This window comes from Myotis yumanensis, unplaced genomic scaffold, assembly GCF_028538775.1.
Source record: "Myotis yumanensis isolate MYYU_CA2020_CCGP unplaced genomic scaffold, mMyoYum1.0.hap1 SCAF_9, whole genome shotgun sequence".
Lineage (NCBI taxonomy): Eukaryota > Metazoa > Chordata > Mammalia > Chiroptera > Vespertilionidae > Myotis > Myotis yumanensis.
The window spans coordinates 850,079-871,396 of record NW_027223760.1 but is presented as its reverse complement, the minus strand read 5'-3'; the positions used below and the strand labels follow the sequence as shown (position 1 = coordinate 871,396).

The 21,318-nt window shown below is 51.1% G+C and overlaps 1 protein-coding gene and 1 long non-coding RNA gene across 6 annotated transcripts in view; one reads left to right on the top strand and one right to left on the bottom strand.

Annotated features, from left to right (window-relative positions):
- Window positions 1–14,867: 14,867 nt before the first annotated feature.
- Window positions 14,868–18,799, bottom strand: LOC139016042 (uncharacterized). The gene is made up of 3 exons (XR_011472590.1): window positions 18,697–18,799; window positions 16,971–17,139; window positions 14,868–15,050 (listed from the first exon to the last, which is right to left on the bottom strand). It is a non-coding gene; the product is annotated as an uncharacterized lncRNA (long non-coding RNA).
- Window positions 18,800–18,879: 80 nt separating this feature from the next.
- Window positions 18,880–21,318, top strand: part of DNAJB6 (DnaJ heat shock protein family (Hsp40) member B6) — a 55,007-nt gene continuing 52,568 nt past the window's right edge. For 3 of the 5 annotated variants that reach the window (XM_070423561.1, XM_070423562.1, XM_070423560.1), the window contains exon 1: window positions 18,884–19,019. The gene's annotated coding sequence lies outside the window, so the exon portion shown is untranslated. Of the gene's footprint in view, window positions 19,020–21,318 lie in introns of all 5 variants that reach the window. The other 2 variants (XM_070423563.1, XM_070423564.1) reach the window with 2 other exon arrangements.

The following is a 21,318-nucleotide window of genomic DNA, read 5'->3' as shown; positions in this document are numbered from 1 at the left end:
ACTCCCTTGAAAGAGGCCTGGTTGCTGCTCTGCCACAAAGGGAACTGGTAGAAACAAACCATGGAACCTGGTGGGGGCCATGGAGTGAGACCCTCGCGAGGTCTGAGAGTCACTGGAGCAGCCGGCCACCATGGGGCCCTGGGGAGAACCAGAGCTCCTGGTGTGGCGCCCAGAGGCAGTAGCTTCAGCTCCCCCACTGCCTGTGGTCCTGGAGGTGAAGTTGGGGGCCCTGGTGCTCCTGCTGGTGCTCACGCTCATCTGCAGTCTGGTGCCCATCTGTGTGCTACGCCGACCGGGAGCCAGCCCCGAAGCCTCAGCCTTCCACCAGAAAGTCCTGAGCCTGGTAAGCTGCTTTGCCGGGGGTGTGTTTCTGGCCACCTGTCTCCTGGACCTGCTGCCTGACTACCTGTCTGCCATAGACGAGGCCCTGGAAGCCCTGCATGTGCGACCTGGGTCCATCACACCCACGTCCAGTCAGCGGACCCATCCATGATCTGGAAAGACTTCGTAACCAAATGGAGTGTCGATCAAGATCAACACAACCTGCTACCTGCCTGATGCTGGTAACATTGCTCGCGACTTAGATGATGCCTGCATCTTCATGAACATGGCTCCAAAGAGACAAGGACAATTTATAGGAAGCCAAGAATAGACTTTAGTAGGATTTGGCTGCCTGAAGCGGCCATGATGCCAATATCATGTTTCATTGTATTGATATGTTATATTGACCTTTGATTCTCTTGCAGGTTTGAATGTATGCTGGCTGTCCTGGAAGGGAACTATGTGGGGTGACCCCCAAAAGTAAAGAATGGCTAGCTGCCAAGAGGACAGATGCCCAAATGGGCAGGAACAGTGCCCATCAGGTTTTGGTCTCTGTTGAAAGACAGCTAACAGTTGGCAGCCTGTAATACTGTCTTGCAGGCCTTTGTGACCATGCCCATGTCAGGGGTAGTAAGCTGGAAAAGGCCTGTTTAAAATAGAAGGTCTGAGGCATGGTTATGCATAGAAAGAAAATTTAATGCCAACAATTACTGTTTTATCAAAAGGAATTGGCAAGAAAAATCATAAAATCTTAGAATAGATCAGTATGTTTTTCTTCTTGTGTAATTCCTCCAAAATTTGGCAACGCTAAATAAGTCATGGTAATACATTTCTTTGCATAGATTCAATAAGACCGGTTCCTAATAGTGGTTTTATTAACGGAAAACTTTGACTGGAGTATCATGTTTTAAAGAGCCCTGTCTGAGCTCTAAAGACTTAAAGCCAGTAAAAATGCCACGAAGAAAGCCTGGTATCCTGCTTGGAAGCCCTGAAGATGGCTGGCGCTGGAGCATCAGGCCCATGCCCTACCATCACTGGCGGTTGGTAAAAGTAGAAGGGGAGCAGTAGGGATGCCTCTGCATTCCTGCAGAACCCCCACACACTCTGGGCCGCAACAAGTAGGAGGGTTACTGAGATGGGCTTAAAGCCTAGAGCGTGGGCTCAGGTGGAGTTGCTACAGGTGAGGGATTCACCTAACTCAGCAGATACTGCAGGCAGGCCTGATGGCAGCTGGGTGGCGTGGCTTCCTGGCGCTACGGGGCACATTAAGATTCAACCATGAGATTCCAGCAAAGGTAGTCAGTCACCATTCTTGTTGTGTTTATGCAAACATCAGGACAGTAGATAAATTAATCTTGATTTGGCTTTTTGATAGCCATGGAGGAATTTTAAGAAGAAAAATCCTATTTCAATAGAAGTTGTTAAAGCTAAAATGGTTTCTTTCCCTTCCACCAGACCATTTGTTAAAATATGCCCAGTACGGGCCTCTAGCACGGTGGAATAGAAATGCAGTCCAGTCCGTCTCATGATTGAGCCGGAAGTTCCAAGATAAAGGGGGGAATGAAAGGGCGAGGGCTAGGTCCTCCATCTTGCCCCAGGGTAGGGGCTACGTCCTACTCTGCTAGCCACACCCAGGCGGCAGAGCACAGTCCTTTCTCCTCCCCTTACTCCAAACCCCGCTATAAAATCCCCATCTCTACGCGGGGTTCGGTCTCTCAGCCACTTGGCTTGCCGTTGTGTCAGTGAGTCTGGTGGACGGGGAGCTCAAGCTAGCTTGAAATACAGATTCTTATGCTTTTGCATCGGATTGGCTGGCTCCCTGATGTGGTTTCTTGGGAATCTTGAACTCTGGGCATAACAGGTGTTTCATCACTGATTTGACTCTAATGCCCAGTTTGGCTCAGTCACCACTGGGGCGCTGGGCCGCCAGTCAGGGACCTACAGAGACTCCCCAGCATTCACTGTTCTTTGGCTTGTGGACGAAAAGGGCCACATGCTGACCTGACAAGCTCAGGGGAGGCCTGCATGGCAGTCTTGCAAACTCGGAGACCTAAAGTCACCACAAAGGATGGTCTAAAATTAAACTTTAACTAAAGCAGTTATGGTGGGTAGTCACCTCCTAGGCCAGTATCTTCACTGACAAGATCAACTTTGATCCTTACTGAGGCTATTTGCCTTTTTGCCTCTAAAATAACACCCTTGAAATGTCTGGGTAACTTGTAACTTACCTTTTTCTGGAGCCCCTGGGGCACAACCAAATGTGCTGGGCCCCAGGACAGATACCACAAATTCCTTCATTATCATGTTAATTGATCCTGCACCCACCTAAGTGTGTGTCCATCATTTTACTTTTTATCCAATCCCAGGGGTTTCCCTGCTTTGCTTTATCCCTCCTCCTTAATCTATCACCAATGAATTTCATGTAACCCACCTATGTTCCTCCTTTGATTGCAAATGTATAAATACGGATGTAACCCTGCCATTCTCCGGAGCATTATCTCAATTCGTTGAGGTTCTGCTTCCCGGTATATGTCGACAGTTTGGCTCAAATAAACTCACAAAAAATTCTTTACACATTTCAATGTTTTTTTTAAGTCAACAGGCTCTAGAGGTGGTTTGTGGTTTCTTTCTGTGGCATTGACAGCCATGCCCAGTGGTGTGTGGGGTGCGAGGAAGCCTTCCCAGCGCGCGGACCTCTGTGAAGTGTCACCCCACTAATGCCACCCTGTGCTCTGCAGGCCCAAGAGCGGCCCCTTTCCTTGCTATGTACAGGTCCACCTCTCTAGTGCTTCATTGTAAAATTAATTTGGAAACAGTTTCCATCAATAACATTCACATAGTTGAAACTGTAACAGGGAAAAGTCTCATTTTTACCCCTGTCCCCCCTCACCTCCCGGTTGTGCCCCCCAGCCCCAGTGTCTGGGGTGGGATGTCAGAGTTCCGTATGAAAGCAAAATGATTGTCACTGAGGCAGGAATTTTAGGGGGGTATAGGCAGGCTTAGGGATTTTTAGAATCGGGGTCCATGGAAAAGCACGGGGTTGCAGACTGGGAGAAGGCACATTTCCATAACACAGGAAGCCAGGTGCACTGACATCTCCATAAGACAAGGGAGAAGCAACAGCTGTATTTACATAAGACACGGGAACTGGAAGTACCAGGAAAGGTCTATATTTACAAAAAGAGAAGGAAGCTCTTCATTCAGATGGAAAAGAAGAAAGCCCAGAGGAATGGAAGGACTATGAGGGAGGAGGGCCTTAGGAATCACCATAGTAACCAATTCGAAGGGGAATATTGACCAATCAGAGGGGATATCAGGACACAGGAACTGCAGCCTTTATAAACCATAGGGAAAAGGAACTCAGTAGGACCCTTTCCGCCTCCCTACGTGGGAGTTCATTCTGTGGGACCCTTTTCCCCTCCCTACGTTCATTCTGTGGGACTCTTCCCTCTCCCCACGTGGGAGTCTGTATCTATTCTTCAATAAATTTCCACCTTTGCTGTACCATTTTCTGTCCGTGGATTCATTCTTCGATTCCGGCGGACAAAGAATCCGGGTTCCAGTCCAAAAATTCGGTATCATTATTTTCCCCCCTTTTACACGAAAGGCAGCATAAAGTGCACGCTGCCCCACACCGTGGCTTTCCCCGCTTAGCAATGTGCCTTGAAGTGAATTGCGGTAAGAATGAGTGTGTAGGTGGGACGAGAAGACAGTGACTGTGTTCTGACTTATCTGAATGATACCAATTGGTTCTGATACCAATTCTGGGCAATTGGTTTGTTTTTAATTTTATGTATTGTGTTAACATAAAAAAACCATTGAAACCTGTAAAGAATTTTTGTGAGTTTATTTGAGCCAAACTGTCGACATATGCCGGGAAGCAGAACCTCAATGAATTGAGATAATGCTCCGGAGAATGGCGGTTTACATCTGTACTTATACATTGCAATCAAAGGAAGGGACATAGGTGGGTTACATGAAATTCATTGGTGATAGATTAAGGAGGAGGGATAAAGCAAAGCAGGGAAACCCCTGGGATTGGATAAAAAGTAAAATGATGGACACACACTTAGGTGGGTGCAGGAACAATTAACATGACGATGAAGGAATTTGTGGTATCTGTCCTGGGGCCCAGCACATTTGGTTGTGCCCCAGGGGCTCCAGATACAGGGAAGTCACAAGTTACCCAGACATTTCAAGGGTATGTTATCATAGATGCAAAAAGACAGATAGGCTCAGTTAAGGTAAAGGTTGACCTTGTCATTGAAGATACTGGCCCAGGACGTAACTGCCACCATAACTGCTTTAGTTAAAGTTTAATTTCAGACCATCCTTTGTGGTGACTTTAGGTCTCTGAGTCTGCAAGATCGCCATGCAGGCCTCCCCTGAGCTGTCAGGTCAGCATGTGGCCCCTTTCGTCCACAATTGATTTGAGAGAGAGAGAGAGAGAGAGAGAGAGAGAGAGAGAGATTTGTTGTTCTACTTATTGGTGCATTCATTGGTTGATGCCTGCATGTGCCCTGATCAGAGATCAAACCTGCATCCGTGGTGTATGGGACCAACTGAGCCCCCCAGCCAGAGCTGGGCAATTTGTTTCGAAGGCAGGAAAGCTAAAACGTAAACTACTCACAGATGTAGAATTCTGTGAAATCTTGGTGCCCTCTGAGATTTGTGATTAACATGTTTCTCTGAGACTGGGAGGCAGTGTTTTCATCAGAGAAACATCTTCGATATTTGTGAATATGTGAAACAGCCCATTTCTCATAGAATATGTGCTTCCACACCTCTTATCTGGGGAGCTCAGAGAACTAATTGTTCCCAATGACCATATGAGACACAGTAGCCACTACTGTTCCTATTTTACAGGCAGGGAAACCGAGGTTTGTGCGTGGTTAAAGTTGTGGCAGCAACACTGGCATTTTATCGGGTGTTCGGGGGCCGCAGGCACAAAGGCGCCGGTGCCGCTGCTCACAGCAGGTGGTTCGCTCTCCCAGGAAGACCTGCTCTGCGGGAACGAGTAGGTCAGGGTGTGCAGCCACGCTGCAGCCGCAGCCCTTAGAGATACAAAAAGACACCGGTGGAGCCCGAGGTGGCGACTCGCGGGATTGGAATCGTAACCGCCGCGCGCCGCCTCTGGAGAAGGTGTGCGCTGGCCTGACCTGAGGCCCAAAGGCAGAGAATCTCGAGGTGGAAGGACCAGTTTGACTCTGAGCAAGAAAATCAGGCTGAGGGGAGGCGCTAAGACTTGGGTGGCTCCACCAGGGCCCACAGCCACGCACTGGCTTGCACAGCCTCTGAGCCTGGAGCAGATGACCTCCATCCGGATGGAGCAGGAGTCGAGGTGGAAGTCACCATCGCAGGTGCTTAAATCAACCTTTTTAATAAATTGACTACTGAAAGGGCGAGGGCTATGCCCTCCATCTTGCCCGTATCCTCCATGTTGGGGTAGGAGCCATGTGCTCAGACCCTCCCTTCTTCCCGGAAGCCCAGGCCTCTGCTGGCCACGCCCGGGATTTAAAACTAACCAATGACAATCAAGGGACGTGCATGCCATAGAGATGACCACATCCTGTGTAACAAGACCCGGCTTGCGCCTGGCCAATCGGCAGGGCCCACAGTCCCCTCACCCCCGCCCCCTATTAAAACCTGGTTTTTCTCAGGGCGGCACTCCCCCCCCTTCTGGGAGCCAGACCCGGGTCTGTACCACTAATAATAAAGGATCCTTTGCTTTTGCATAGAACATGGCTCCCTGTTGGTTTGTGGGGATCTTGAAATCTGGGCAAAACAACTACCAGTTGTTTAAAAAAGCAGCTGGTTTCCCTCTGTGGCCTCTCGCCCCCGCCCCCCGCCCCAAGAATGGGACAAGGGTTTCCCATGCAGCCTGCCCTGCCCCCCTTCTGAGGAACGGGGGTTCGGAGTTGGCAGGTGGAGTCGTGATCGATGCGTTCCTCTTGGCTCCTTTTTCTGAGCAGATTAGGGGCCTTCTCCACTGCTTGATTTTAGGCATGAGCTGTGTCTGCCATCCCAAACATCCCCACAACTGTCCCAAACACCATGCTCCCCACGCCTCCTCCTGTGCTGAGGTCTGGCCAGCAGACAGGAGCATCCCCGCCAGCCTGCTTATTCCCCACCCTCCTCCACCTCCTGTCTGCTCTGAAGGGAGACGTGTAAATCCCTCCTCTTCAGTCAGTTCCTCTGTCTTACTCCCGAAGCTCCAGACCTCCTCCGAGGCCGACTCCTGTGACGATCACTTTTCTCTCTGGCGTCTCCAATTCCTTTTCTGTCCACCTGCTATTTGATGAGAAGTATGTGGGAGTGTCTTTGAGGTCACAACCAGAAACAACAGCAAAATGAAACCAGATAAACCCCAAGCCTGCACTTGGCTTTTCTTCCCTAGAGATTGTATTTCTTCCCGTGTGTTAGTTTTTCCCCATGATCACCTCCTCCTCCCTATGGCCAACATTGTTCACCTCACACAAAAAGACAGCTAGATTATTTCTCCAGCAAATGGGTTTATTCTGGAACAACAAAGAGTTGCAGTTCTTGCTGGTGTGGCTCAATTGGTTGGGCATGGTCCTGCACACCAAAAGGTCATGGTTTGATTCCTGGTCAGGGCACATGCCTGGGTTGTGGGCTCAATCCCCAATGGGGGGCGTTGCAGGATACAGTCAATGGATGGTTCTCTCCTACATCGATGTTTTTCTCCCTTTCTCTCTCTCTAAAATCAATAAAGACATATTTTTTTAAAAAGGTAAAAAAAGAAAAAAAGAATTGCAGTTCTAGATATGTGCTCTAATGACAAACCACACCCAAGTCCACAGGACAAAGTATTATCACCATAAGTAGCTAGTTTATTAATATTGACAATAGGAAGACAGCAAATGGGAGGCCAGACATTATAAGCATGGTCACCTGGGCCGTCAGAGAAAGACAAGTATCACAGGATCTCACTCATACGTGGAATTTAAAGAACAAAATAAACTGATGAACAAAATAGATCCAGAGACATGAAGACATGGACCAGACTGTTGGCTCTCAGAGGGAAGATGGGGGAGGGTGGCTGGAAAGAGATTAACCAAAGACCTTGTATGCATATATGCATCACCCATGGACACAGACAATAGGGTGGTGAAGCCTAGGGGTGGGTGCAGGCTGGAAGGGGTCAATGGGGAAAAAAGGACATCTGTAATACTTTCATCAATAAAGATTTAATTTAAAAAAAAAAAGAGTGGCAGTTCCAGATATGTGGTTTAATGGCAAACCACACCCAGTCTACAGGACAAAGTGTTACCATTGTAAGTAGCTAGTTTATTAATACTGACAATAGGAAGAGAGCAAAGGGGAGGCCAGATATTATAAGCATGGTCAGCTGGCAGCAAGCTGCCCCTTCCCTCTCCGAGGGAACCACCAGTGCATTCCCTGAAGACCACAGGAAGGGATCGGACTAAAGAGGAGATGGGCGCATGCTCAGTGAACTCGGGTGAAGTGTGGAAGGTGCCTGTCTGTCAGTCTAGCCTGGGGAACAATCGATTGGCTGGGGGTGGACCCCATCAGAACCCTGCAAACCCTTGGAAAGTTAAAATCCCCCTCCCTTTTCCCCTCTTGCTCTCTTGCTCCATGACCCCCCCTCGCCTGTGTGCTCACCTCCACAGCCATGTTGTTTTAAGCAGCTGCATGGCCCATGGCTGTGCAGACCCCACACGCAATGGACTTAGCTGGGAACACAAGCTAAGCTGGCAGATGCAGGACTGGACTGTAATATGGAGCAGAAATTCTGGGCAGTGGCCTTTATTCTGGTCCTGCTGAAGACAAGATTGGATTTCTTCCATAGCAAGACAGTCAGAGATGGGCCCTTGGAGGGAAACACCCGGAATTTTACATCATTAATATAGCTTTCCATGAAACCCCATCCTCCAGTGGGGGCCTCAGGAAATTCTTTTCATCCTCAAATTCCAAGAACTCCACTTCCACCAAAATCAAAAGGAGAGAACTGTGTTTTCAGAGAGGAAAGGCCGACTCCCATTTAGATGAGGATTCTGTTTATCTATCTTCACTCTCTCCTCCCACCAGCCTGTCTCTTCCTCTGACTACCATGTCTATAGAGCAGCCGTGGGCAAACTACGGCCCGCGGGCCGGATCCAGCCCGTTTGAAATGAATAAAACTAAAAAAAAAAAAAAAAAAAAAAAGACCGTACTCTTTTATGTAATGATGTTTACTTTGAATTTATATTAGTTCACACAAACACTCCATCCATGCTTTTGTTCCGGCCCTCCGGTCCAGATTAAGAACCCATTGTGGCCCTCGAGTCACAAAGTTTGCCCACCCCTGCTATAGAGCAAACTCGCCTGGCCAAAACCTCAACCTGGTGGAATGAGTCTCACTCTTTTCCTTTTCTTCACCCATCACAGCTAATGATGGAGATTCTCAATATTTTTTTATAACCCTGAAATGTTCCCAAGACTTTCAGAGTCACCGTTTCCTTTAGTTGGCTAATAAAATAATTTGTGTCTCCTAATAAAGTGACGGCAAGAAGTCCAGGTCCCTCCCGGTCACTGTGCCCTTCTCCTGAGGACCCCAGGTGGTCACCCTTCCACTCTCTCCCCTCCAGGTCTGCGTAAAGAAGTCTCCGCACAGAAAAAAGGCGCCAAAAGTCCTTTGAAAGCTGCTGACTCCCGTCACTGGGGCCTGGAGCCATCCCGGCTCAGCCACCTGGTGTGTGGATGATCCAGTAAATTCGTAATCCCTCACCTCTCTGGCCTCATGCCTTCCTCTTTCGGCGACCTAACAGAAACCTGCCAAACAATCTCATTGAAAGGGCGAGGGCTATGCCCTCCATCTTGCCCGTATCCTCCATGTTGGGGCAGCTGCCACGTGCGGCCTTCTTCCCGGAAGCCCAGGCCTCTGCTGGCCACGCCCGGGATTTTAAACTAACCAATGACAATCAAAGAAAGTGCGCCCCATAGATATGACCACATCCTGTGTAACAAGACCCGGCTTGCGCCTGGCCAATCGGCAGGGCCCACAATCCCCTCACTCCACCCCCCTATTAAAACCCAGTTTTTCCCAGGCGGGGGCACTCTGCTTCTGGTCGCTGCGCTGGCCTGGAGCGGAGTCGGGTCGGCTAGCCCCCAATAAAAGGACCTTCTGCTTTTGCATCGAACTGGCTGGCTCCTAGTGTGGTCTTTGGGGATCTTGGAATCTGGGCATAACACTCATTACTTATGTCAAAGTAAGAAATGTCCAAACCTGAAAGAATTTTTATGAGTTTATTTGAGCCAAACTGATGACAATTGCCAGGAAGCAAAACCTCAGTGGACTGAGAAAATGCACCTTATTTTATCCATTACAGTCAAAGGAGGCATAAGGAGTTACATGAACTCCACAGGAGAGAGATTAGGGAGGCCGGAGAAAGCAAACTGGGGAAACCTCTGGGATTAAATAAAAAGTAAAACAAATAGACATACATGTCTTTTTTTTTTTTAAATAAATCTTTCTTGTTGAATGTATTACATATGCCCCTTTCCCCCATTCCGCCCCCCCCCCCCCCCCCCACATATACTTCTGTTACAGAGATGGGTGCAGGATAGTTAACAGTCACTAACGGGATAGCAATTACAATGATGGGATTTGTGGTCTCTGCTCTGGTGCATTGCTTGCACCCTGGAGGGTGGGGGGCAGGGGAGAGGAAATTACCCTGACATCCCAAGGTCTGTTATCCCAAGTGCAAAAAGACAATAGAAGATTCAGTTAAGGTAAAGGTTGACCTTTGTCAGGGAAGATGCCTGCCTAGAACCTGACTACCTGCCGTAACCGGCATTTATTTATTATTTATTTATTTTTAAAAATAATTCTTTATTTTTGGAAGTATCACATATGTCCCCGCCCCTCCCCATTGACCACCTCCTGTGTGATCCATCTCCAGCATGGCTGGCTTTGGATGGAATTTTCTGAATTTCCTCAGGGCAAGCAGAACGTGGGGAGGAGAGAAGAGGATGTAGGAACAGAGAACTGCTCACGTGGGCCAGCAAATGGTGGAAACCCCCAGGCTTAACAGGGGGAGGTGGAGACTGCTAGAAAGGTCTCAGCCCAATATTTTAAATGTCCCAATGGGAGACAGCAAGACCTAGGTGACTTATTGGGAAACGGGTGACCAAATAGTCCTCAGCCAATGAGGAGCCAGAGGAGAGACTGAATAAATACGTTGTAATCCTGAACAATGGGCGCCTGCTCTCGAGAGTGTTATTCAGTCTTATGTTCGCCATGCTTCTGCTTCCCAGTTCGCTATTTGACATTTGGACAGCTGAGCCCTTTCTCACATATACTAGTATAATATATTTGTATTGATCTCAGAGAAGAAGGGACAGGGAGAGAGAGATAGAAAAATCAATGCCGAGAGAGAATCATTGATTGGCTGTCTCCTTCACGCCCCCCACTGGGAATTGTTAGGTTAGGTGGCTCAGGAGGCAGCATAGAGTCTGAGAGAGGTAGGTATTACAGTGAAAGTGGGAGGGATGTTAGAATGCGCTGTTATCCGAGGGAAAAGAGAAAGGGAAAGAGCAGTGGAAACCAGGGACCTGGATATGAGGCTGGAGAAAAGGCGGAGGGACGGAGGGAGCAGGTTGCGCAGCCTGTTCCCAGGCCTCTAGCCGCTTGGATTTTAAAGTTGCCGCATTTTTCCTAGAGATAATGAATTCAGTTTCTGATAATAGCAGGACTGTTGAATAAACCTGTGCATTCAAGGAAGTTTCCTTTGGGAAGGGTGGAGTGGGCGAGGGGAGCGGGGTGAGAAGATGCTGAGGTCAGAGCAGTTTTCAGTTCAGAGGAGGGGACAGTCGTGGAGGAGATAAGGAGTTCACAGCGAGTCTGAGGTAGGCGACTGTGGTCTGGAACAACTGGGCCTCATAAGGGGACACATGGCAGTGGGGGATCAGCGTCCCTGTGAAGGGAGGGGGCCAGGAGCGGAAGGAGCAGGGAGGCTGAAGGGCTCCAAGCTGCAGAGTGGCCGCTAGTTTGGTGAGAATATCTCTTCCTAACAGGGGCACAGGGCATGAAAACATGACTAAGAACGAGTGGGTTATAGGGCTATCTATCATCAGGGAGGCAGGGAAGGGGTCCGGTGGCCAGCGGGCAGGTGGATTTGCCGTCAATAGCCATGACCCAGATCGTGGAAGGAAAAAGGACCCTGAAAAGGAGGGCAGGACAGAGAAGGTAGCCCCCGTGTCGACCAGGAAGGGGACCCACTACCTTTAGTGAAGCCCTGGGCTCGGCGAGGGTGGTGGGGGCCGCCGAGGCTGGGCATCCTCAGTCTTTGGCCAGTCCCAGCATGGGCAGCAGCGGGTCATGACCTGGAAGGGCAGCCCCTCCACACTGGGGCGCAGAGGGCCCGCCACCTTTCCAGGGGCAGTCACTCTTCCAGTGGCCACTTTGACCGCACGCCGAGCAGGGCTTGGTTGGAGCCCGGGGCTGGGGGCACTGCTTTGCCCAGTGGCCTTCATTTCCGCATTTGAAGCATTCTCCAGGTGGCGTTCCTTTCGTTGCACCCCCACTGCACACAGCCCCTTAGGGTCATGGCAGCTGCCGTCAGCCACAGGGGCGCAACCAAGTTTGTGGTCTACCTTCTGTCAAAGGTGGGCCTCCCATTCTGACTGTGCCTGCTCCTCATGGGCATTAACCTTAAAGGCCATATTCACTCGATCTTGGACCGGGGTCTGAGGGCTATTAAGGACCTTAAAGGTCAGGTTAACTTTACAGTAAAGGTGGTCAGGTCAGTGGAAAAGGAGCTGAGATTCCTCTCAATCTGTGAGGCTGTACGTAGAGAGTGGGGGGCATAGATTCAGACTATGCCCTTAGTCCCTGCTGCCTCCCTCAGGGGTAGAATGGGCGCAGAAATAGAAGAGGCTGCTGAGGAAGATCAGAAAAGTGAGAGAGAATGGCTGTCCAGATAAAATCCTTCCCAACTGCAACCTCTTGTAAAGGGAACTGGCCGGCCACCTGTGAATTTAACTGCTGGAGATTTGGCGGAGAGGGCATGGGGCGAGGTGGGCGGTTAGAACTTACAGAGGGCACTGCATGGGGTACAGGTTACTATGGTAGGGCAGTGGAGGCGGGGGAGCGGGAGAGGTGGCCTGGGTGGGCGTGGGAGAGGTATCGGAATTCTTTGATGAACGTGGTGGGGTTGGCGAGAAGGACACCAGCCGTTGTTCAATTGCGTTTAAAAGTCGCAACCTCCCGGTGAGGTTGAAATGGCCTCGGTGAGGCTGAAACGGTCCCGGTGAGGTAGGAACAGCCCCGGTGAGGTTGAAACGGCCCCGGTGAGGCTGAGATGGCCCTGGTGAGGTTGAAACGGCCTCAGTGAGGCTGAGACGGCCCCAGTGAGGTTGGGACTGCTCCAGTGAGGTTGGGACAGATAATGGGGACCAGTATAGACTGATGAACAGGGGTAGATGCAGAGGCAGAGCAACATTGAACAGACTGTCAAACTACAGTGGGAAGCCTGGGGAGGCTTTGGAGGGGGGATTAAGAGATCAACCGAAGGACTTATATGCATGCATATGAGATTAACCAATGGACACAAGACACGGGGGGGGCGGGGGATAGGGGCTGGGGGAATGTCAAGGGGGGGAAAAAAAGGAGACATATGTAATACTCTTTTTAATACTTTAAGAAATAAAAATTATTATCAAAACAAAAAAGAAACAAAAAAACACAAAAAAAACACAATAAATAAATAAATAAATAAACAATGAAAAAAAAATAAAATAAAAAATAAAATAAAAGTCACAACCTCCCAGGGGCGGGGCAGAGGGAAGGAGGGACAGAAGGAAGGTGGGGCCTGTGGACGCGTGTGTTTACTGACTGGGGAAGCAGGCAGGGGGTGGGGGAGGGGTTGTTGTCCAGCGACTTGAGTTTTTGGCTCCCGCAGTGGCTGCGGCAGCAGCGGAGGCAGGTGGAAAGCGGGGAAGGTCAGCACAAAGAGGAGAAGGCGCCATAACTGGTTTGGCTCAGTGGATAGAGCGTCGGCCTGCGGACTAAAGGGTCCCGGGTTCGATTCCGGTCAGGGGCATGTACGTTGGTTGTGGGCACATCCCCAGTGGGAGGTGTGTAGGAGGCGGCTGATCGATGTTTCTCTCTCATCAATGTTTCTAACTCTCTATCTCTCTCCCTTCCTCTCTGTAAAAAGTCAATAAAATATATATTTTTTAAAAAAAAAAGAGGAGAAGGTGTCACCAGAGAGGGTTAGCAGAGGGAGGAGGAGAGGGGGCGCACGGCACCAACCCCGGCCCAGCGGGACCGCTTCCCAATGGCAACGAGGTGGGCGGACCACCTGCGCTGGAGGAGGAGAGCGCAGCATGCACATGGCGGCGCCATGGAGGGGTGCGGGGTTTTCCTCCTGCGGTTTGAGTTTCTGGGCCGTCGCGGGGCGGGCAGAAGAAGGGAGGTGGGATCAGGAGGCAGGGTCAGTAGGTAGCGGAGAAGGCGTGGCTGGAGAAGGGTCCGGCAGGGAGGGAGGAGGGGAGAGTGTGGACGGACAGGGGCATAAGCCGGAGGGAGAACGGGCAGCCTTCTGCCGGGGGGAGTTCGTGATGGTCTCCGGTGGAGGGGGGTGGGAGGACGTGAGGATGATGGTGGCGCCGTCGCCACCTCCCACACACAGCACATGAACCCACCCCCCCACACACACCATACACATCACGGGCTCGGTGGTGCAGCGACAGCCCCAGGGTGGGGGGCGGGGGGGAGGACAGGGTGAGGAGAGGAGGCAGAAGGAACTTTGTGGGGAGGGATGGGGACGCAGAGAGAGGGAGAGCCAGAGAAAGAGAGAGGCTTGGGCACATTTCCCGGTTCACTGGCAGAAATTACTGAGATCGGTACAGACGGTAAAGTCAGGGTCCCGTTTTCAGACTGAGGCCATGCTACGTTACAGAAATAGGACGCAGGTCTGGGGCAGACATAGTGTTTAGCCAGATTGGCGAGCCGGCACCCTAGAGGTGTGTTCAGGTCAGGTTTGGAATTTGGATTCCCCTGTGCTTGATACCCCGTGCCATGTAGCGGGGCGAAAGGCTGGCGTCCCAGCAGTTTAACCCACACTACGGACGGACAGTTGGACCGGGGGGAGATAGGGACGTCTCCACTACCTCTCGAGGTCCGGAGGAGCCTTCCTGGAAGGGTCCGGAGAGGCAATCTCTGACGTGGCTGCACGGACAGAGACGCTGGTGGGCGGGCAGCCACGAGGAACGGGCTCGGGGGTGGGGCGGGACTCGCTGCTGATGTTGCCAAACTGGGAAAGGGCTGCCGAGATGAAGAAATGAGGTCCTGATGGGTCCTGGGCCACAAGGAGGGAGAGGCGGGCACCCCGAGCCACGGAGGGATGGCCAAATGGAGTGCTCACGCCACCCGGTTTTGGCACCAAATGTTAGGTTAGGTGGCTCAGGAGGTGGCATAGGAAATAAAGAGAGTCGAGTGAAAGAAAGAAAAGGAAAGGTTTATTCTGCATCCCCGGGCGACCCAGGGACCCCAAAGACAGGGCACGTGGATTCGTGCCAACAGGGAGGGGGGCGCTTTTTTTATACTGCGGTTGGGTGAGGGGCAGGGACATGAGCTGAGGTATTCAGCTGAGGAAGTTTCCACTGCAGGGGGTCGGCAGGGTATTCAGGAAGGAGTCAGTGTCTGTGTGGAGGTCCGGTTGATTCAGGGAGAAAAAGCCTGTATCTGTGTCTGGCACGTTGATCTGTGAGAAATTCCAGGGGGAGTCCATTATCTCATCACACGTCTGCATGTATCCGATCCTGGGCTCTCTCCAACCAAACAGTAATCAAGCCCGCTACGACCTGGTTCATAGGTTGATGCTCAACCATTGAGCCATACCAGCTGGGCTGTCACCCCTTTTTTGCCTAAAATCAGACCTCTCCCACTCAGCATCTTTCTTTTGTCCGTTGGATTTCTATCTATCTACCATTTAAGCTATTTGCCCTCTGGCTGGGAGAAGTGCAAACCATTTATTCCAAGTTTCCCTGGTTTAGGGAAGATAGGATTTTCTAGATGTTTTTTCAATGTGTGTGTGGTTTTTAAAAAAAATTTATTTCAGAGAGATGAAGGGAGAGGGAGAGATAGAAACATTGATGAGAGAGAGAGCTGCCTCCTGCACTCTCCTTACTGGGGATTGAGCCCAAAACCCAGGTCTGTGCCCTGACCAGGAACCAGCCACATCCTGGTGCATGGGGTGATGCTCAACCAGCTGAGCCACACTGGCCAGGCATAGATGGCTACAAGCTGCTGTTTAATTATCATCTCAGTTTCCCTATTCCACTTGTCCCAGCTTACTACTGTCCTGTCTCAGTCCAAAATGGAAGTCTGTAGGGAGAAGGGTAGGACAAAGGAGCAAAAGAAAAGAAAGCGTTATTTTTAGACCAGGATCTCATCTTTTGGAGAGAAGGGACTGGACAGGGTTTTATCATGCAAGGCGGGGTGTTGGCCAGAAAATTCCAGACTGCCTAATTAAGATTGTGCTTCTGGGAGAGGCTGAAACAGCACTCACAGAGGTCTGGCATTAGGTCTAAGTTTGGTGTCATGGGTTTAGTGCAAGCGAGGCCATTGTGGGCCTGTGGTTTTTCTCTGTAACACTGCATTTACTATCTTAGGGCAAATGTCTAGAAACGTTATCCTTGGATCAAAGGCAAGTTTCACAGTTCAATGAAGATTGACAGCTGTCATTCAGGAAGGACCTTCACCTCGTGGGAGGCAGTTAGAGGTGAGCAGAGCAAGCAGAGCAAGGACGATGGGCCAGGGCCAGGTCACCAGGGCGGAAAGCCCGGTGCCTAGAAACTGACAATGAATTGTAGGTGGACGTTGCCCCAGGTGACCTTTCCTCCCCAGCACATCACTGGTTTTGCCCTTTGGACCACCTAATGTTCCCTCCTGAAATAACATCTAGGCCTCAGTTGTATTTCAGCGCCAGGTCCAGAAAAGCACCAAAACCAGAGCAGAGACCCCATGGTTGCCCTCAGGGACAGCTGCATAGAATAATGAATGACCCCTTGCCCTGATGCAGCCCGCCACTCAACCAATGGAGACCCGAACCCTGAAAGAATACACCTGGAAAACTGCTGAATGTTCTATTGAGATATTCCTCCTGGGACCACCCCTAAAATCTCCCCCCTTAAAACCCTTAGGGCGGAGGACCTGGAGTGCTCTCCCCCCCTCCCTGCCCCCACACTTGACCATCAGCTTCCTCACTCCCCAGCTCCAAGGGCCCTTCCTTTACCTCTGTAACTTGTTTCCTAAGCCATTTCTTTTAGGAGTTACTTTTCCCACCTCTATGATTTACCCAATAAATGTTCACGTACAGTTTGGGTCTTGGCTCTGAATTCTTGCCTCCCCAGAACCCAAGTACCCAGGTTGCGGAACCCAGGTCCAGTGTGACCCATGGGTCTAACACCAGTGCCGTTCCAAAGCCCCCAACAACCTGAGGCTCCTGGACTCCTGCATGGGCTTGGCAGGGTGCACGGGTGCCCGCAGGCTCCCTCGTATCACTGGCACGTTTTGCTGGAGAGAAGCCTGCAGCTTCTATCAGTTTCCAAAGGGGCGTGGCACGAAGAGCTATTATTTATGGAGGCTGTGCCAGGCACTTAGGGAAGCACCTACCACCAACCTGCACGTCCAGCTTGTTATCTGCTTTTACAAAGCAGTCAGTCTCCCGGCTTCTGCTGTCCAGCCTCCCATGGATCTCAGATGTGTCACTGCTGGGCTTCCCTTGTTGGGCTCCACACAGGACCTGTCCACTTTTTTTTTGTTAATCTTCACCCAAGGATACTTTTTTCCTTTGATTTTTTAGAGAGTGGGAGGGAGGGAGGAGGGGAGAGAGAGAGAGAGAGGATGTGAGAGAGACACATCGATTGGTTGCCTTTCAGTCGCCTGGACCAGGACTGGGTATCCAACCTGAGACCCTGCGGTGCTTGGACTATGCTCTAACCACTGAGCCCACCACCCAGGACCCTCCTGTTCAAGTCCTGCTGTTCCACTTGGAGTGATGGTCCTCTGAGTTAGAGCTTCCAGTAGCACCATCTGTGCAGACATGAATTTTGGAATAAATCCTTAATCTTACTCGAAAGAGCTTGTGTGCTGTCCCACAGAGAGCTCCTTAAATACCTCTGTTTTTCCAGGTGTCTACCCTCTGCTCTCCAGGATGCCACTGCGTCCATCAGTACTGGTGCCTTGTTTCGTACTAGCCGGTTTTTCTCGTACAGTTCACCACACTGACAGACGCTTCAATAAATCTTTTATTTTTTCAGGGAGGAAGAAGTTATTTGTGGCTAGCTTACCACTTACTATTTAAAATTCATGCATCTGTGCTTCTGTATTTCAAGATTAGCTCACACTTGCTGTCGGGACTTATTTAAATGCAAAGTGTCACATGATAGTACTGTCAACACTGGAAGGGAAATAAAACTCCATCAACTTGCTGGCAGATATGGTGACATGTGACGGTGCCAAACTGCATACATCTGAATGAAATTCCAGCCTCTACTGAAATTATCTTCAGTTTTATCGAGAGATGTCCATACTGAAACCTGATACTGTTATTCCTTCTTTTTGACCAGGCATTTACAAATGTAGAGAATTGATTCAGAAAAATAAATTTCCTGTGCTAACTGGTCATCTGCTAAAAACGACATAATACAAGAAGGGGTCCAGAAACACGAGAAATAAATACGCACAATATAAAGCAATCTTTTAAAAGTATCATTTTCCATACAGTATGTCAGTTTCAGGTGGCAACACAATGAGCGACCTTTTGTTCTGAAGTAGGTTGGACCAGAACCAAGGCCATGCCAGCGCCACCGACGCGGGCCTGGGACCTGAAGGCCCTGCCAGCTCCATAGAGCGGTGCCCGCTCCGTAGAGGGTGAGGCCCAGCAGGTGGTTCGCTGGGAAGGTGGCGGCAAGCCAGGGCGTGGGCCCGCCAAGGCAGCACGCAGGGTGCAGAGGCTGGACCCCGCAGCCCTCATTTCCTAAGGGGCCTGGTTAGGGCGGAGGGTGCTCACGTCACGCGCGCGCGGGGGGAACAGCAGACACCCGGGCCCGGAGCCGAGCTCAGGCCGGGCCTCTGCACTGACACCACCGCACGGACTTCCTGGGGCCTGGCGACAGCTTCCAGTCCCCCCCCACCCCCCCTTCCACGGGGTCAGGGTCACAGCGTCCAGTCCCACTCCGGCTCCCTCGGGTCAAGGTTCATTCTTTAGCCCGGCCCCACCTGCGCATGCTGCGCGCAAGTGTCCCCTGTGGGACCGGTGGTGACGCAGGCGGCCCAGAGACGGAGGGACACGCGCATGGCGCCACGCTAAGCCCAGGTGCACGACCCCGAGACCACCGGCCTACCCGCACGCGTCCCCGCGTTTCCGGGCGCCGCCGTCAGGCCCCCGGGGGCGGGGACTCGGCCGGAAGCAGCCCTCCGCGGCGCAGCGCGGCCCAGCCGCCGAGAACCTTCGGGAAGGCTGGGGCGGGCGAGGCGCATGCGCGGCTTCAGGCCGGGCGGAAGTGAACGCGGCACGCCGCCGCCGCGTGACGCACTTCCTGTTTGTTGTTGGAGAAAGGAGAAAGGAAAGCGCGAGGAGCCGTCGCCGTCACCAGCGCCGCCGCTCAGAAGCCGAAGAGACCGGGCTGCCGCCCCGCCGCCTTCCCGCCGCTGGCTCCGTGTGCTGGTGAGGCCGCGCTGGGGACGGCGGCCGGGGACCGGGGCTAGGGTCGGGGCCGGGGGCAGAAGGCCGGCGGGGACCCGTGTGGGGCCAGGGCCGGAGGGCCGGGCACGGTTCTGATTCCAGGCCGGTCTCGTCCTGTCTCGGGGTCCCAACCCGCGCCGGCGGTTGGGGGGGGACTCGTGCGGGCGGTCGTCCGGGCCCCCGCCCCCGTCCGGCCGGCCCGGCCGCGTCCTCCCAGGAGCGGCCGAGGGCCTGCGGCGGGAGAGGCCGGCTTCTCCCCCTTTTCTGGCCCCAGAAGGTAGACTCGCCTAAAGCGGGGACAGGGTGCGTGTGCCCGCGGCGCACCGCGGGCGGGCGGGGCGAGGGGACGCTTCCAGAACTCTCCTCGGGCTTCTGAAAAGTTTGTCCCTGAGCACAACAACGCCCGTTTCACTTCTCCGTACCGCGGCTTATGTAACTGAAGCTTGTGCCATTTTTGCCCAAGTATGGGAAGGACGCAAGGGGTGCAAAAGGGACACTTGGTGTTGCCTCGGAAAAGGTTCTCGGAGCCGGTGCCGGTCCCGGTCCCACAGGCCACCCTCGTTCCCCGCCCGCTGGCTTTGCCGCCGGCAGGAAGCGGGGTGGAGAGGTCACACCTCCCCCCGGGGGGGCTGCCTGCGGTTTCAACGTTTGCATTTCAGCTGTGGATTCCTAGGGAGATTTTGTGACTCTGGCCTATTGGATCTTTTAAGGCAGCTGATTGAAAAGTTCAATGACCAAAGGAGGGTGTCATCGTAAGAAACGTTCAAACCTGTAGAGAATTTTTATGAGTTTACTTGAGCCAAACTGATGACAATGGCTGGAGCAGAAACCTCAACAGATTGAGAAAATGTTCCGGAAAATGGCAGTTTTGCACCTTATTTTTTATACATTAAAGTCAAAAAGGAGATGTAATTGGGTTGCTTGAAATTCATTGGTCATAGATTAGGAAGGTGGGAGAAAGCAAAGTGGGGGAACCATGGGATTGGATGAAAAGTAAAATGATAGATACGCTTTTTACCTAGGTGGGTACGGGATAGTTAACAGTCAATTGTTAACTGGTTAATAAAAACAATGAGGGGATTTGTGGTCTCTGCTCTGGTCTGTGCGTGCACTTGGAGGGGACCAGAGAAAAAGGAAATTTGTTATTGCAATGGCTTGTTTATCAGGTTTTTTATCCTAGATGCAAAAAGACAACGCGGGCTGAGTTAAGGTGAAGATTCTTAAGGCCTGGCTGGCGTTGCTCAGTGGTTGAGCGTCCACCTATATGAACCAGGAGGTCACCAACCGATTCCGGTTGGGGCGGTTTGTGCAGGAGGCAGCAATAATTCTCTCTCATCATTGATGTTTCTCTCTCTCTCTCCTCCCTTTTTCTCTGAAATCAACAAAGAAATACTAAAAAAAAAATTATTAGGGAAAAGTACTGCTCTAGGCCATGACTACCCACCAATAACTGCTTTTAGTTAAAAAGTTTTAATTTCTCTGAGTTTGTAAGGCTGCCCGCCACACATGCCTCCCCTGAATTGTCAGGTTTAGTATGTGGCCCCTTTTAGTCCACAAGGGAAAGATAAACCCATAATTTGAAATATGTTTGCTGATTCTCCTTTAGGTGTAATCACAGTTCTTAAAAAATAATTGTGAAGATAAATGTTTAAGGAATTACTATCCTCCCCCATCTACCTAGTTCACCCACCCCCTGGTTCTCTGGGAAGTTTCATGCAACTTTTCTTGTTTCCAATGAGATTTCGGCTGCTGTGGGGTTAGGGCTGTGTGCACTCTGATGAAAAGGTGAGTGCACCTTTATTTCCATTTGATGAGGTGGGGTTCTTTCGGATCATGCAAAACATGCATTTGGGGAGGTGTGGATGGGCAGGAAGTGGGAGGGAAAGGAATGGGCTGAGTGTGGAGCTGAAGATGACAAAGTGGGGGCATTCAGTCTTTAAAAAAAAATGTCAGATGAGTTCAGTGTTCTCTTTAAAATAAATGTCTGTTCTTTTGGATTTGAAAACTGTATTTGGGAGGTATTTCTGGTTGCAGGACAGGGTGGGGAGTGTTGTGAGTTCTGGTGAGGGAACTTGTCTGTTACCTGCAGCTAAGAGTCATACAATAGCTTTCCTGTTTAAGCAATCCCATGTTTTTAAGTGGTAGAACCAAGAATATTTTCTCTTGGATAGTTTCAAATCTACAATTCTACTGGTCACCAGTATCAACAGTTTTCTACCTAGCAAACTCAAAAACCAGGTTTGGTCTATGGTGTGTGCGTGTATGTGTGTGTTTTACAACT